This window comes from Carassius gibelio, chromosome A7 (assembly GCF_023724105.1).
Source record: "Carassius gibelio isolate Cgi1373 ecotype wild population from Czech Republic chromosome A7, carGib1.2-hapl.c, whole genome shotgun sequence".
Classification (NCBI taxonomy): domain Eukaryota; kingdom Metazoa; phylum Chordata; class Actinopteri; order Cypriniformes; family Cyprinidae; genus Carassius; species Carassius gibelio.
This window is the reverse complement of record NC_068377.1, coordinates 33107020-33124201: the sequence shown is the minus strand read 5'-3', so window position 1 is coordinate 33124201 and position 17182 is coordinate 33107020. Positions and strand designations below refer to the sequence as shown.

General features: G+C 48.0%; 1 protein-coding gene and 1 long non-coding RNA gene across 28 annotated transcripts in view; one reads left to right on the top strand and one right to left on the bottom strand.

Annotated features, from left to right (window-relative positions):
- Window positions 1-17182, top strand: part of LOC128017311 (neuron navigator 2-like) — a 144330-nt gene that overhangs the window by 73902 nt on the left and 53246 nt on the right. The window lies entirely within an intron of this gene.
- The window catches only part of LOC128017313 (uncharacterized), a 56691-nt gene that overhangs the window by 25442 nt on the left and 14067 nt on the right, over window positions 1-17182 (bottom strand). For 22 of the 26 annotated variants that reach the window (XR_008184406.1, XR_008184413.1, XR_008184411.1 and 19 more), the window contains 2 exons: window positions 13337-13969; window positions 22-654 (listed from right to left, as the gene is read on the bottom strand). This is a non-coding gene — a long non-coding RNA (uncharacterized LOC128017313). Of the gene's footprint in view, window positions 1-21; window positions 655-13336; window positions 13970-16114; window positions 16224-16747; window positions 16863-17182 lie in introns of those variants that run through there. The other 4 variants (XR_008184408.1, XR_008184405.1, XR_008184410.1 and 1 more) reach the window with 3 other exon arrangements.

Below are 17182 nucleotides of genomic sequence, written 5' to 3'. Positions count from 1 at the left end.
CATTTTCTTCAGGAAATGTACCTTCTAGTGTTACTATTACTATTCGCCTTGACAAAACTTTGGCACGCTACTCCTCCCGCATTTTTTGTCACAGACCCATGAATGAGGTGTCAAATCGTGCGGGATATTGAGGAGAGGTGTGCTATGACTTTTCTAAGCAATCGGACTTACGATAATCGTACAGCGGGCGAAGAAAATGTGTGAAAATATCCCATTGACTTAACATTGGAAAAACTATCTGACATCATATCTTTGGATCAGAAAGTCATAGAGGCTTGGGAGAGGGCTCTTTTGACTCGGCCTATCAAGCAGTCCATAAGTAGTGACATAACAACTTCATATCCATGCCCTAGCAACCAATTTTAGCCCCCTAGTAACTGTTTAACTACATTTAAAAGCTGTATCTCAGCAAAAATAACTATATAGAAACACTGGCTTGGGCTTTTTGCATTCATGCTGGTAAATAATCTTTAAATATCACCCCATAAACTATATAGTCACACCATAGCAACCATATAGAGCACCCTAGCAACCATGTAGCAATATAAATCCTTCTATCTCTGCTTCAAAACATCACACAGGCATCATGGGTGGCTACAGGGCGCAGAGTTTTGCCACTGCAAGCACCACTCACATTTTCTTCAGGAAATGTACCTTCTAGTTAGTGGTGCTTGCCGGAGGCAAGGCAACACTATTACTATCTCACATACTTATTATTAGTGGTGCTTGCCGGAGGCAAAGCACTACTACTATTATCTCACACCTTAGCAACAGAGGGGCGAGTTTTGCCACTGCAAGCACCACTCACATTTTCTTCAGGAAATGTACATTCTAGTTATTATTATTCTTATAGATCCGTACAAATTTCGGCGCGTAACTAGTCCCGCAGTTTTCGTCACAGACCAACGAAACAGGCGTCAAATCGTGCGCCCTAATCGGGAATGGTGTGCTATGACTTTTATAAGCGATCGGGCGTACGATGTTCGCACACCGGGCGAAAAAACGGGCGAAAAATCCCATAGACAATGCATTGCGGCCAATTTTGACGGATCGTAGCTCCGAGAGAGAATTACGCAGAAACACGTAAATCACCACATTTGGAGAGGCTATCAGGCTGTGTGAGAACATACCCCGCATTGGGGTATAAGTTGTACCCCTGGGGCGCAAGAGACCCCCAAATTTGCCCCTAATACAAAGTATAGGGAGGGCTTATATGGGAAATTACATAGGGATTTTGCATTGAACATAACTCTGGATTATAGTGTCATAGAGACAAGGGGGTGGGCTCATTTGAATCAGGCAACCAATCAGTCTCTCAGGATCACTGTGAATCTATCAAGCCACGCCCTAGCAACCATATAGAGCGCCATAGCAACAAGCCCCATAGACTTCCATTGAAAAAGATCAAATGAATAACTTTGGATAGAAGTGACATAGAAACATGAGGGTGGGCTCGTTTGACTCGGGGCAGCAAACGGCCAATCATGTATCTCCTTCAAGACAACCTAGCCACGCCCTAGCAACCATTAAGAGCTACCTAGCAACCCAAAGTATAGAGAGATATCTTAACATCTGAAAGACATAGAAGCATGGGGGTTGGTTTATATTAGCAAGCAACCATTGGAGTATCATCATTGGCAGCTGCCAGGCCACTCCCTAGCAACCAAACACAGTACCCTAGCAACCGTTTTGCAAGATCTATATCTCTGCATCAGAACATCGTAGAGGCATGGGGGTTGGTTTATATTGGCCAGCAAGCCTTTGGAGTATCACCATTGGCAGCTGACAAGCCACTCCATAGCAACCAAATGGAGTACCCTAGCAACCGTTTTGCACTACCTATATCTCTGCATCAGAACATCGTACAGACATGGCGGTTGGATTTTTTGACTCATGCTAGCACACTGGACTTCCAACATGCTAGTCATGCTAGCAGTGATTAGCTACATGCTAATAGTGATTAGCTAAGTGCTCAAATGGGCTAAGAACTGTATAATAATTACATAGTGACCATCTGTGACAACTACCAACCACCTAGTAACATCATAGCAACCACCCAGGAGACCATAGCAACTGCCTAGCAACCAGCCAAAACACCCTAGCAACCGCCTAGCAACACCTTAGCAACCCAAGTACCGTAGCAACTGCCTAGCAACCACCCAGGTTACCCTAGCAACCGCCCTAGCAACCACCCCGGGTACCCTAGCAACCACATAGCAACACCCTAGCAACCACCCTGGGTACCCTAGCAACGGGCCTAGCAACCATCATGGGGACCCTAGCAACCGCCCTAGCAACCGCCCCGATTACCCTAGCAACCACCCTGAGTACCCTAGCAACGGCCCTAGCAACCATCTTGGGGACCCTAGCAACCGCCCTAGCAACCGCCCCAATTACCCTAAAAACCACCTTGGGTACCTTAGCAACCGCCCTAGCAACCGCCCCAATTACCCTAGCAACCACCTTGGGTACCTTAGCAACGGCCCTAGCAACCACCCCGGGTACCCTAGCAACCACACCTTAGCAACAGAGGGGCGAGTTTTGCCACTGCAAGCACCACTCACATTTTCTTCAGGAAATGTACTTTCTAGTTAGTGGTGCTTGCCGGAGGCAAAGCACTACTACTATTATCTCACATACTTATTATTCTTATACTTATTATTATTCTTCCGTACAAATTTCGGCGCGTAACTAGTCCCGCAGTTTTCGTCACAGACCCGCAAAAGAGGCGTCAAATCGTGCGGCCTAGTCGGGAATGGTGTGCTATGACTTTTATAAGCGATCGGGCGTACGATGTTCGTACACCGGGCGAAAAATCGGGCGAAAAATCCCATAGACAATGCATTGCGGCCAACTTTGACGGATCGTAGCTCCGAGAGAGAATTTCGCAGAAACATGTGAATCACCACATTTGGAGAGGCTATCAGGCTGTGCGCGATCATACCCCGACATGGGGTATAAGTTGTACCCCTGGGGTGCTAGAGACCCCCAAAGTTGCCCCATAGACATAGTATGGTGCGGGATCGCCCATGAAACACTGTGTTTTTCCTACTGTGGGAAATTACATAGGGATATTGCATTGAACATAACTATGGATCACAGTGTCATAGAGACAAGGGGGTGGGCTCATTTGAATCAGGCAACCAATCAGTCTCTCAGGATCACTGTGAATCTATCAAGCCACGCCCTAGCAACCATATAGAGCACCATAGCAACAAGCTCCATAGACTTCCATTGAAAAAGATCAAATGAATAACTTTGGATAGAAGTGTCATAGAAACATGAGGGTGGGCTCGTTTGACTCGGGCAGCAAACGGCCAATCATGTATCTCCTTCAAGACAACCTAGCCACGCCCTAGCAACCATTAAGAGCTACCTAGCAACCCAAAGTATAGAGAGATATCTTAACATCTGAAAGACATAGAAGCATGGGGGTTGGTTTATATTAGCAAGCAACCATTGGAGTATCATCATTGGCAGCTGCCAGGCCACTCCCTAGCAACCAAACACAGTACCCTAGCAACCGTTTTGCAAGATCTATATCTCCGCATCAGAACATCGTAGAGGCATGGGGGTTGGTTTATATTGGCGAGCAGCCTTTGGAGTATCACCATTGGCAGCTGCCAGGCCACTCCATAGCAACCAAACGGAGTACCCTAGCAACCGTTTTGCACGACCTATATCTCTGCATCAGAACATCGTACAGACATGGCGGTTGGATTTTTTGACTCATGCTAGCACACTGGACTTCCAACATGCTAGTCATGCTAGCAGTGATTAGCTACATGCTAATAGTGATTAGCTAAGTGCTCAAATGGGCTAAGAACTCTATAATAACTACATAGTGACCATCTGTGACAACTACCAACCACCTAGTAACATCATAACAACCACCCTGGTTACCATAGCAACTGCCTAGCAACCACTCCGGGTACCCTAGCAACCACATAGCAACACCCTAGCAACCGCCCCAATTACCCTAGCAACCACCCTGGGTACCCTAGCAACGTCCCTAGCAACCATCATGGGGACCCTAGCAACAGCCCTAGCAACCACCCCGGGTACCCTAGCAACCACATAGCAACACCCTAGCAACCGCCCCAATTACCCTAGCAACCACCCTGGGTACCTTAGCAACGGCCCTAGCAACCATCATGGGGACCATAGCAACCGCCCTAGCAACCACCCCGGGTACCCTAGCAACCACATAGCAACACCCTAGCAACCGCCTCGATTACCCTAGCAACCACCCTGAGTACCCTAGCAACGGCCCTAGCAACCACCCCGGGTACCCTAGCAACCACATAGCAAGACCCTAGCAACCATTCAGATTACCCTAGCAACCACCCTGGGTACCTTAGCAACCATCATGGGGACCCTAGCAACCGCCCTAGCAACCACCCAGGGTACCTTAGCAACCACCGTAGCAACCTCACTGCAACAACCTAGCAACAGGGCGCCGAGTTTTGCCACTGCAAGCACCACTCACATTTTCTTCAGGAAATGTACCTTCTAGTTAGTGGTGCTTGCCGGAGGCAAGACATCACTATTATTATCTCACATACTTATTAGTGGTGCTTGCCGGAGGCAAAGCACTACTACTATTATCTCACATACTTATTATTATTATTATTATACTAGATCCGTACAAATTTCGGCGCGTAACTAGTCCCGCAGTTTTCGTCACAGACCAACGAAACAAGCGTCAAATCGTGCGCCCTAATCGGGAATGGTGTGCTATGACTTTTATAAGCGATCGGGCATACGATGTTCGTACACCGGGCGAAAAAACGGGCGAAAAATCGCATAGAGAATGCATTGCGGCCAACTTTGATGGATCGTAGCTCCGAGAGGGAATTTCGCAGAAACAGGTGAATGTCCACATTTGGAGAGGCTATCAGGCTGTGCGAGAACATACCCCGCAGTGGGGTATAAGTTGTACCCCTGGGGCGCGAGAGCCCCCCAAAAATGGCCCTAATACAAAGTATAGGGAGGACTTTTCCTGCTATGGGACATTACATAGGGATTTTGTATTGAACATAACTCTGGATCACAATGTCATAGAGACAAGGGGGTGGGCTCATTTTAATCAGGCAACCAATCAGTCTCTCAGGATCACTGTGAATCTATCAAGCCACGCCCTAGCAACCATATAGAGCGCCATAGCAACAAGCCCCATAGACTTCAATTGAAAAAGATCAAATGAATAACTTTGGATAGAAGTGTCATAGAAACATGAGGGTTGGCTCGTTTGACTCGGGCAGCAAACGGCCAATCATGTATCTCCTTCAAGACAACCTAGCCACGCCCTAGCAACCATTAAGAGCTACCTAGCAACCAAAATCCAAAGATAGATATCTTAACATCTGAAAGACATAGAAGCATGGGGGTTGGTTTATATTGTCAAGCAGACTTTGAAGTATCATCAATGGCAGCTGCCAGGCCACTCCATAGCAACCAAACGGAGTACCCTAGCAACCGTTTTGCACGACCTATATCTCTGCATCAGAACATCGTACAGACATGGCGGTTGGATTTTTTGACTCATGCTAGCACACTGGACTTCCAACATGCTAGTCATGCTAGCAGTGATTAGCTACATGCTAATAGTGATTAGCTAAGTGCTCAAATGGGCTAAGAACTCTATAATAACTACATAGTGACCATCTGTGACAACTACCAACCACCTAGTAACATCATAGCAACCACCCAGGAGACCATAGCAACTGCCTAGCAACCAGCCAAAACACCCTAGCAACCGCCTAGCAACACCTTAGCAACCACCCCAAGTACCATAGCAACTGCCTAGCAACCACCCAGGTTACCCTAGCAACCACCCTGAGTACCCTAGCAACGGCCCTAGCAACCATCATGGGGACCCTAGCAACCGCCCTAGCAACTACCCCGGGTACCCTAGCAACCACATAGCAACACCCTAGCAACCATCCCGATTACCCTAGCAACCACCCTGGGTACCTTAGCAACGGCCCTAGCAACCATCATGGGGACCCTAGCAACCGCCCTAGCAACCACCCCGGGTACCCTAGCAACCACATAGCAACACCCTAGCAACCATCCTGATTACCCTAGCAACCACATAGCAACACCCTAGCAACCATCCCGATTACCCTAGCAACCACCCTGGGTACCTTAGCAACGGCCCTAGCAACCATCATGGGGACCCTAGCAACCGCCCTAGCAACCATCCCATGTACCATAGCAACCAACCCGGGTACCCTAGCAACCACCCTAGCAACCTCATTACAACACCCTATAGCAACAGAGGGTGAGTTTTGCCACTGCAAGCACCACTCACATTTTCTTCAGGAAATGTACCTTCTAGTTATTCTTCTTATTATTCTTACTTCTTCCGTACGAATTTCGGCGCGTAACTAGTCCCGCAGTTTTCGTCACAGACCAACCAAACAGGCGTCAAATCGTGCGGCCTAATCGGGAATGGTGTGCTATGACTTTTATAAGCGATCGGGCGTACGATGTTCGTACACCGGGCGAAATATCGGGCGAAAAATCCCATAGACAATGTATTGCGGCCAACTTTGACGGCTCGTAGCTCCGAGAGAGAATTTTGCAGAAACATGTGAATCACCACATTTGGAGAGGCTATGAGGCTGTGCAAGATCATACCCCGCAATGGGGTATAAGTTGTACCCCTGGGGCGCAAGAGCCCCCCAAAGTTGCCCCATTCTATGCCAATGGTGAGGGATCGCACATGAAACAATGTGTTTTTCCTACTGTGGGAAATTACATAGGGATTTTGTATTGAACATAACTATGGATCACATAGTCATACAGACAAGGGGGTGGGCTCATTTGAATCAGGCAACCAATCAGTCTCTCAGGATCGTTATGAGGCTTTCAAGCCACGCCCTAGCAACCATTAACAAGCCCCTTAGTAACAAGCTCCATAGACTTCCATTGAAAAAGATCAAATGAATAACTTTGGATAGAAGTGTCATAGAAACATGAGGGTGGGCTCGTTTGACTCGGGCAGCAAACGGCCAATCATGTATCTCCTTCATGACAACCTAGCCACGCCCTAGCAACCATTAAGAGCTACCTAGCAACCAAAATCCAAAGATAGATATCTTAACATCTGAAAGACATAGAAGCATGGGGGTTGGTTTATATTAGCAAGCAACCAATGGAGTATCATCATTGGCAGCTGCCAGGCCACTCCCTAGCAACCAAACTCAGTACCCTAGCAACCGTTTTGCAAGATCTATATCTCTGCATCAGAACATCATACAGACATGGCGGTTGGATTTTTTGACTCATGCTAGCACACTGGACTTCCAACATTCTAGTCATGCTAGCAGTGATTAGCTACATGCTAATAGTGATTAGCTAAGTGCTCAAATGGGCTAAGAACTCTATAATAACTACATAGTGACCATCTGTGACAACTACCAACCACCTAGTAACATCATAGCAACCACCCAGGAGACCATAGCAACTGCCTAGCAACCACCCCGGGTACCCTAGCAACCATATAGCAACACCCTAGCAACCGCCCCAATTACCCTAGCAACCACCCTGGGTACCTTAGCAACGGCCCTAGCAACCATCATGGGGACCTTAGCAACCGCCCTAGCAACCACCCCGGGTACCCTAGCAACCACATAGCAACACCCTAGCAACCGCCCCGATTACCATAGCAACCACCCTGGGTACCCTAGCAACGGCCCTAGCAACCATCATGGGGACCCTAGCAACCGCCCTAGCAACCACCCCGGGTACCCTAGCAACCACATAGCAACACCCTAGCAACCATCCCGATTACCCTAGCAACCACCCTGGGTACCTTAGCAACGGCCCTAGCAACCATCATGGGGACCCTAGCAACCGCCCTAGCAACCACCCCGGGTACCCTAGCAACCACATAGCAACACCCTAGTAACCATCCCGATTACCCTAGCAACCACCCTGGGTACCTTAGCAACGGCCCTAGCAACCACCCAGGTTACCATAGCAACCGCCCTAGCAACCACCCCGGGTACCCTATCAACCACATAGCAACACCCTAGCAACCACCCTGAGTACCCTAGCAACCACCCTGGGTACCCTAGCAACGGCCCTAGCAACCATCATGGGGACCCTAGCAACCGCCCTAGCAACCACCCCGGGTACCCTAGCAACCACATAGCAACACCCTAGCAACCGCCCCAATTACCCTAGCAACCACCCTGGGTACCCTAGCAACGGCCCTAGCAACCATCATGGGGACCCTAGCAACCGCCCTAGCAACCACCCCGGGTACCCTAGCAACCACATAGCAACACCCTAGCAACCGCCCCAATTACCCTAGCAACCACTCTGGGTACCTTAGCAACGGCCCTAGCAACCATCATGGGGACCCTAGCAACCGCCCTAGCAACCACCCTGATTACCCTAGCAACCACCGTGGGTAGCCTAGCAACGGCCCTAGCAACCATCATGGGGCCCTAGCAACCACCCCGGATACCATAGCAACCACATAGCAACACCCTAGCAACCACCTCGATTACCCTAGCAACCACCCTGGGTACCCTAGCAACGGCCCTAGCAACCTTCCTAGGGACCCTAGCAACCACACCTTAGCAACAGGGCGCAGAGTTTTGCCACTGCAAGCACCACTCACATTTTCTTCAGGAAATGTACCTTCTAGTTAGTGGTGCTTGCCGGAGGCAAGGCATCACTATTATTATCTCACATACTTATTATTATTAGTGGTGCTTGCCGGAGGCAAAGCACTACTACTATTATCTCACATACTTATTATTATTCTTATTCTTATTCTTCTTCCGCCAAAATTTCGGCGCGTAACTTGTCCCGCAGTTTTAGACACAGACCAACGAAACAGGCGTCAAATCGTGCGGCCTAATCGGGAATGGTGTGCTATGACTTTTATAAGCGATCGGGTGTACGATGTTCGTACACCGGGCGAAATAACGGCCGAAAAATCGCATAGACAATGCATTACGGCCAACTTTGACGGATCGTAGCTCCGAGAGAGAATTTCGCAGAAACATGTGAATCACCACATTTGGAGAGGCTATCAGGCTGTGCGCGATCATACCCCGCAATGGGGTATAAGTTGTACCCCTGGGGCGCAAGAGCCCCCCAAATTTGCCCCATACTAAGCCAATGGGGAGGGATCGCCAATGAAACAATGTGTTTTTCCTACTGTGGGAAATTACATAGGGATTTTGCATTGAACATAACTCTGCATCACAGTGTCATAGAGACAAGGGTGTGGGCTCATTTGAATCAGGCAACCAATCAGACTCTCATGATCATTATGAAGCTATCAAGCCACGCCCTAGCAACCATATAGAGCACCATAGCAACAAGCTCCATAGACTTCCATTGAAAAATATAAAATGAATAACTTTGGATAGAAGTGTCATAGAAACATGAGGGTTGGCTCGTTTGACTCGGGGCAGCAAATGGCCAATCACGAATCACCTTCAACACTTCATAACCACGCCCTAGCAACCATTTGGACCTCCCTAGCGACCAAAAGCATAGAGAGATATCTTCAAATCTGAAAGACATAAAAGCATGGGGGTTGGTTTATATCATTCATACTAGCAAGCAGACTTCGGAGTATCATCATTGGCAGTTGCCAGGCCACTCCCTAGCAACCAAACACAGTACCATAGCAACCGTTTTGCAAGATCTATATCTCTGCATCAGAACATCGTAGAGGCATGGGGGTTGGTTTATATTGGCGAGCAGCCTTTGGAGTATCACCATTGGCAGCTGCCAAGCCACTCCATAGCAACCAAACGGAGTACCCTAGCAACCGTTTTGCATGACCTATATCTCTGCATCAGAACATCGTACAGACATGGCGGTTGGATTTTTTGACTCATGCTAGCACACTGGACTTCCAACATGCTAGTCATGCTAGCAGTGATTAGCTACATGCTAATAGTGATTAGCTAAGTGCTCAAATGGGCTAAGAACTCTATAATAACTACATAGTGACCATCTGTGACAACTACCAACCACCTAGTAACATCATAGCGACCACCCAGGAGACCATAGCAAATGCCTAGCAACCAGCCAAAACACCCTAGCAACCACCTAGCAACACCTTAGCAACCACCCCAAGTACCGTAGCAACTGCCTAGCAACCACCCAGGTTACAATAGCAACCGCCCTAGCAACCACCCCGGGTACCCTAGCAACCACATAGCAACACCCTAGCAACCGCCCCAATTACCCTAGCAACCACCCTGGCTACCTTAGCAACGGCCCTAGCAACCATCATGGGGACCCTAGCAACCGCCCTAGCAACCACCCCGGGTACCCTAGCAACCACATAGCAACACCCTAGCAACCACCCCGATTACCCTAGCAACCACCCTGGGTACCTTAGCAACGGCCCTAGCAACCATCATGGGGACCCTAGCAACCGCCCTAGCAACCACCCCGGGTACCCTAGCAACCACATAGCAACACCCTAGCAACTGCCCCGATTACCCTAGCAACCACCCTGGGTACCTTAGCAACGGCTCTAGCAACCATCATGGGGACCCTAGCAACTGCCCTAGCAACCAACCCGATTACCCTAGCAACCACCCTGAGTACCCTAGCAACGGCCCTAGCAACCATCATGGGGACCCTAGCAACCGCCCTAGCAACCACCCCGGGTACCATAGCAACCATCGTAGCAACCTCATTGCAACACCCTAGCAACAGAGGGGCGAGTTTTGCCACTGCAAGCACCACTCACATTTTCTTCAGGAAATGTACCTTCTAGTTAGTGGTGCTTGCCGGAGGCAAAGCACTACTACTATTATCTCACATACTTATTATTATTATTATACTAGATCCGTACAAATTTCGGCGCGTAACTAGTCCCGCAGTTTTTGTCACAGACCAACGAAACAGGCGTCAAATCGTGCGGCCTAATCGGGAATGGTGTGCTATGACTTTTATAAGCGATCGGGCGTACGATGTTCGTACACCGGGCGAAAAAACGGGCGAAAAATCGCATAGACAATGCATTGCGGCCAACTTTGACGGATCGTAGCTCCGAGAGAGAATTTCGCAGAAACACGTGAATCTCCACATTTGGAGAGGCTATCAGGCTGTGCGAGAACATACCCTGCAGTGGGGTATAAGTTGTACCCCTGGGGCGCAAGAGCCCCCCAAAAATGGCCCTAATACAAAGTATAGGGAGGACTTTTCCTGCTATGGGACATTACATAGGGATTTTGTATTGAACATAACTCTGGATCACAGTGTCATAGAGACAAGGGGGTGGGCTCATTTGAATCAGGCAACCAATCAGCCTCTCAGGATCACTGTGAATCTATCAAGCCACGCCCTAGCAACCATATAGAGCGCCATAGCAACAAGCCCCATAGACTTCCATTGAAAAATATCAAATTAATAACTTTGGATTGAAGTGTCATAGAAACATGAGGGTGGGCTCGTTTGACTCGGGCAGCAATCGGCCAATCATGTATCTCCTTCAAGACAACCTAGCCACGCCCTAGCAACCATTAAGAGCTACCTAGCAACCCACAGTATAGAGAGATATCTTAACATCTGAAAGACATAGAAGCATGGGGGTTGGTTTATATTGTCAAGCAGACTTTGAAGTATCATCATTGGCAGCTGCCAGGCCACTCCCTAGCAACCAAACACAGTACCCTAGCAACCGTTTTGCAAGATCTATATCTCTGCATCAGAACATCGTAGAGGCATGGGGGTTGGTTTATATTGGCGAGCAGCCTTTGGAGTATCACCATTGGCAGCTGCCAAGCCACTCCATAGCAACCAAACGGAGTACCCTAGCAACCGTTTTGCATGACCTATATCTCTGCATCAGAACATCGTACAGACATGGCGGTTGGATTTTTTGACTCATGCTAGCACACTGGACTTCCAACATGCTAGTCATGCTAGCAGTGATTAGCTACATGCTAATAGTGATTAGCTAAGTGCTCAAATGGGCTAAGAACTCTATAATAACTACATAGTGACCATCTGTGACAACTACCAACCACCTAGTAACATCATAGCAACCACCCAGGAGACCATAGCAACTGCCTAGCAACCAGCCAAAACACCCTAGCAACCGCCTAGCAACACCTTAGCAACCACCCCAAGTACCGTAGCAACTGCCTAGCAACCACCCAGGTTACCATAGCAACCGCCCTAGCAACCACCCCGGGTACCCTAGCAACCGCATAGCAACACCCTAGCAACCGCCCCAATTACCCTAGCAACCGCCCTGGGTACCTTAGCAACGGCCCTAGCAACCATCATGGGGACCCTAGCAACCGCCCTAGCAACCACCCCGGGTACCCTAGCAACCACCCTGAGTACCCTAGCAACGGCCCTAGCAACCATCATGGGGACCCTAGCAACCGCCCTAGCAACCATCCCGGGTACCCTAGCAACCACATAGCAACACCCTAGCAACCACCCCGATTACCCTAGCAACCACACTGCGTACCCTAGCAACGGCCCTAGCAACCATCATAGGGACCCTAGCAACCACCCTAGCAACCACCCCGGGTACACTAGCAACCACCCTTAGTACCTTAGCAACCATCATGTGGACCCTAGCAACCACCCAGGGTACCCTAGTAACCACCATAGCAACCTCATTGCAACACCCTAGCAACAGGGCGCAGAGTTTTGCCACTGCAAGCACCACTCACATTTTCTTCAGGAAATGTACCTTCTAGTGTTACTATTACTATTCACCTTGACAAAACTTTGGCACGCTACTCCTCACGCATTTTTTGTCGCAGACCCATGAATGAGATGTCAAAACGTGCGGCTTATTGAGGAGAGGTGTGCTATGACTTTTCTAAGCAATCGGACTTACGATAATCGTACAGCGGACGAAGAAAATGTGTGAAAATATCCCATTGACTTAACATTGGAAAAACTATCTGACATCATATCTTTGGATCAGAAAGTCATACAGGCTTGGCAGAGGGCTCTTTTGAGTCGGCCTATCAAGCAGTCCATAAGTAGTGACATAACAACTTCATATACATGCCCTAGCAACCACTTTTAGCACCCTAGCAACTGTTTAACCACATTTAATAGCTGTATCTCAGCAAAATAACTATATAGAAACGCTTGCATGGGCTTTTTAGATTCAGGCTGGCAAATTGTCTTTAAATATCACCTCATATACTATACAGCCACACCATAGCAACAATTTAGAGTACCCTAGCAACCATATAGCAATATAAAGTACTTATATCATGGCTCCACAAAATCACACAGGCATTAAGGGTGACAACAGGGCGCCGAGTATTGCCACTGCAAGCACCACTCACATTTTCTTCAGGAAATGTACCTTCTAGTGTTACTATTACTATTCGCCTTGACAAAACTTTGGCACGCTACTCCTCCCGCATTTTTTGTCACAGACCCATGAATGAGGTGTCAAATCGTGCGGGATATTGAGGAGAGGTGTGCTATGACTTTTCTAAGCAATCGGACTTACGATAATCGTACAGCGGGCGAAGAAAATGTGTGAAAATATCCCATTGACTTAACATTGGAAAAACTATCTGACATCATATCTTTGGATCAGAAAGTCATAGAGGCTTGGGAGAGGGCTCTTTTGACTCGGCCTATCAAGCAGTCCATAAGTAGTGACATAACAACTTCATATCCATGCCCTAGCAACCAATTTTAGCCCCCTAGTAACTGTTTAACTACATTTAAAAGCTGTATCTCAGCAAAAATAACTATATAGAAACACTGGCTTGGGCTTTTTGCATTCATGCTGGTAAATAATCTTTAAATATCACCCCATAAACTATATAGTCACACCATAGCAACCATATAGAGCACCCTAGCAACCATGTAGCAATATAAATCCTTCTATCTCTGCTTCAAAACATCACACAGGCATCATGGGTGGCTACAGGGCGCAGAGTTTTGCCACTGCAAGCACCACTCACATTTTCTTCAGGAAATGTACCTTCTAGTTCTTATTATTCTTCTTCCGCCAGAATTTCGGCGCGTAACTAGTCCCGCAGTTTTCGTCACAGACCAACGAAACAGGCGTCAAATCGTGCGGCCTAATCGGGAATGGTGTGCTATGACTTTTATAAGCGATCGGGCGTACGATGTTCGTACACCGGGCGAAATAACGGCCGAAAAATCGCATAGACAATGCATTACGGCCAACTTTGACGGATCGTAGCTCCGAGAGAGAATTTCGCAGAAACATGTGAATCACCACATTTGGAGAGGCTATCAGGCTGTGCGCGATCATACCCCGCAATGGGGTATAAGTTGTACCCCTGGGGCGCAAGAGCCCCCCAAAGTTGCCCCATACTAAGCCAATGGGGAGGGATCGCCCATGAAACAATGCGTTTTTCCTACTGTGGGAAATTACATAGGGATTTTGCATTGAACATAACTATGGATCACATAGTCATAGAGACAAGGGGGTGGGCTCATTTGAATCAGGCAACCAATCAGACTCTCATGATCATTATGAAGCTATCAAGCCACGCCCTAGCAACCATATAGAGCACCATAGCAACAAGCTCCATAGACTTCCATTGAAAAATATAAAATGAATAACTTTTGATAGAAGTGTCATAGAAACATGAGTGTTGGCTCGTTTGACTCGGGGCAGCAAATGGCCAATCACGAATCACCTTCAACACTTCATAGCCACGCCCTAGCAACCATTTGGACCTCCCTAGCGACCAAAAGCATAGAGAGATATCTTCAAATCTGAATATCATAAAGGCATGGGGGTTGGTTTATATCATTCATACTAGCAAGCAGACTTCGGAGTATCATCATTGGCAGTTGCCAGGCCACTCCCTAGCAACCAAACACAGTACCCTAGCAACCGTTTTGCAAGATCTATATCTCTGCATCAGAACATCGTAGAGGCATGGGGGTTGGTTTATATTGGCGAGCAGCCTTTGGAGTATCACCATTGGCAGCTGCCAAGCCACTCCATAGCAACCAAACGGAGTACCCTAGCAACCGTTTTGCACGACCTATATCTCTGCATCAGAACATCGTACAGACATGGCGGTTGGATTTTTTTGACTCATGCTAGCACACTGGACTTCCAACATGCTAGTCATGCTAGCAGTGATTAGCTTCATGCTAATAGTGATTAGCTAAGTGCTCAAATGGGCTAAGAACTCTATAATAACTACATAGTGACCATCTGTGACAACTACCAACCAGCTAGTAACATCATAGCAACCACCCAGAAGACCATAGCAACTGCCTAGCAACCAGCCGAAACACCCTAGCAACCGCCTAGCAACACCTTAGCAACCACCCCAAGTACCATAGCAACTGCCTAGCAACCATCCAGGTTACCATAGCAACCGCCCTAGCAACCACCCCGGTTACCCTAGCAACCACATAGCAACACCCTAGCAACCGCCCCAATTACCCTAGCAACCACCCTGGGTACCTTAGCAACGGCCCTAGCAACCATCATGGGGACCCTAGCAACCGCCCTAGCAACCACCCCGGGTACCCTAGCAACCGCATAGCAACACCCTAGCAACCGCCCGATTACCCTAGCAACCACCCTGAGTACCCTAGCAATGGCCCTAGCAACCATCATGGGGACCCTAGCAACCGCCCTAGCAACCACCCCGGGTACCCTAGCAACCACATAGCAACACCCTAGCAACCACCCCGATTACCCTAGCAACCACCCTAGGTACCCTAGCAACGGCCCTAGCAACCATCATGGGGACCCTAGCAACCGCCCTAGCAACCACCCCTGGTACCCTAGCAACCACATAGCAACACCCTAGCAACCACCCCGATTACCCTAGCAACCACCCTGGGTACCCTAGCAACGGCCCTAGCAACCATCATGGGGACCCTAGCAACCGCCCTAGCAACCACCCCGGGTACCCTAGCAACCACATAGCAAGACCCTAGCAACCATTCAGATTACCCTAGCAACCACCCTGGATACCTTAGCAACCATCATGGGGACCCTAGCAACCGCCCTAGCAACCACCCAGGGTACCTTAGCAACCACCGTAGCAACCTCATTGCAACAACCTAGCAACAGGGCGCCGAGTTTTGCCACTGCAAGCACCACTCACATTTTCTTCAGGAAATGTACCTTCTAGTGTTACTATTACTATTCGCCTTGACAAAACTTTGGCACGCTACTCCTCCCGCATTTTTTGTCGCAGACCCATGAATGAGATGTCAAAACGTGCGGCTTATTGAGGAGAGGTGTGCTATGACTTTTCTTAGCAATCGGATTTACGATATTCGTACAGCGGGCGAAAAAGTTGCGTGAAAATGTCCCATTGACTTAACATTGGAAAAATTATCTGACATCATATCTTAGGATCAGGAAGACATAGAAGCTTGGGAGTGGGCTCTTTTGACTCGGCCTATCAAACAGTCCATATGTCGTGACATAACTACTTCATAGCCACGCCATAGCAACCAATTTTAGCCCCCTAGCAACTATTTAACTACATTTAAAAGCTCTATCTCAGCCAAATAACTATATAGAAACACTGGCTTGGGCTTTTTGGATTCAGTCTGGTAAATAATCTTTAAATATCACCCCATAAACTATATAGCCACACCATAGCAACCATATAGATCACCCTAGCAACCATATAGCAATATAAAGAACTTATATCATGGCTACACAACATCACACAGGCATCATGGGTGGCTACAGGACGCCGAGTTTTGCCACTGCAAGCACCACTCACATTTTCTTCAGGAAATGTACCTTCTAGTGTTACTATTACTATCCGCCTTGACAAAATTTCGGCACGCTACTCCTCCCGCATTTTTTGACGCAGACCCATGAATGAGATGTCAAAACGTGCGGCTTATTGAGGAGAGGTGTGCTATGACTTTTCTAAGCAATCGGACTTACGATAATCGTACAGTGGGCGAAGAAAATGTGTGAAAATATCCCATAGACTTAACATTGGAAAAACTATCTGACATCATATCTTTGGATCAGAAAGTCATAGAGGCTTGGCAGAGGGCTCTTTTGAATCGGCCTATCAAGCAGTCCATAAGTACTGACATGACTACTTCATAGCCACGCCATAGCAACCAATTTTAGCACCCTAGCAACTGTTTAACAACATTTAAAAGCTATATATCATCAAAATAACCATATAGAAACACTGTCTTGAGCTTTTTGGAATCAGGC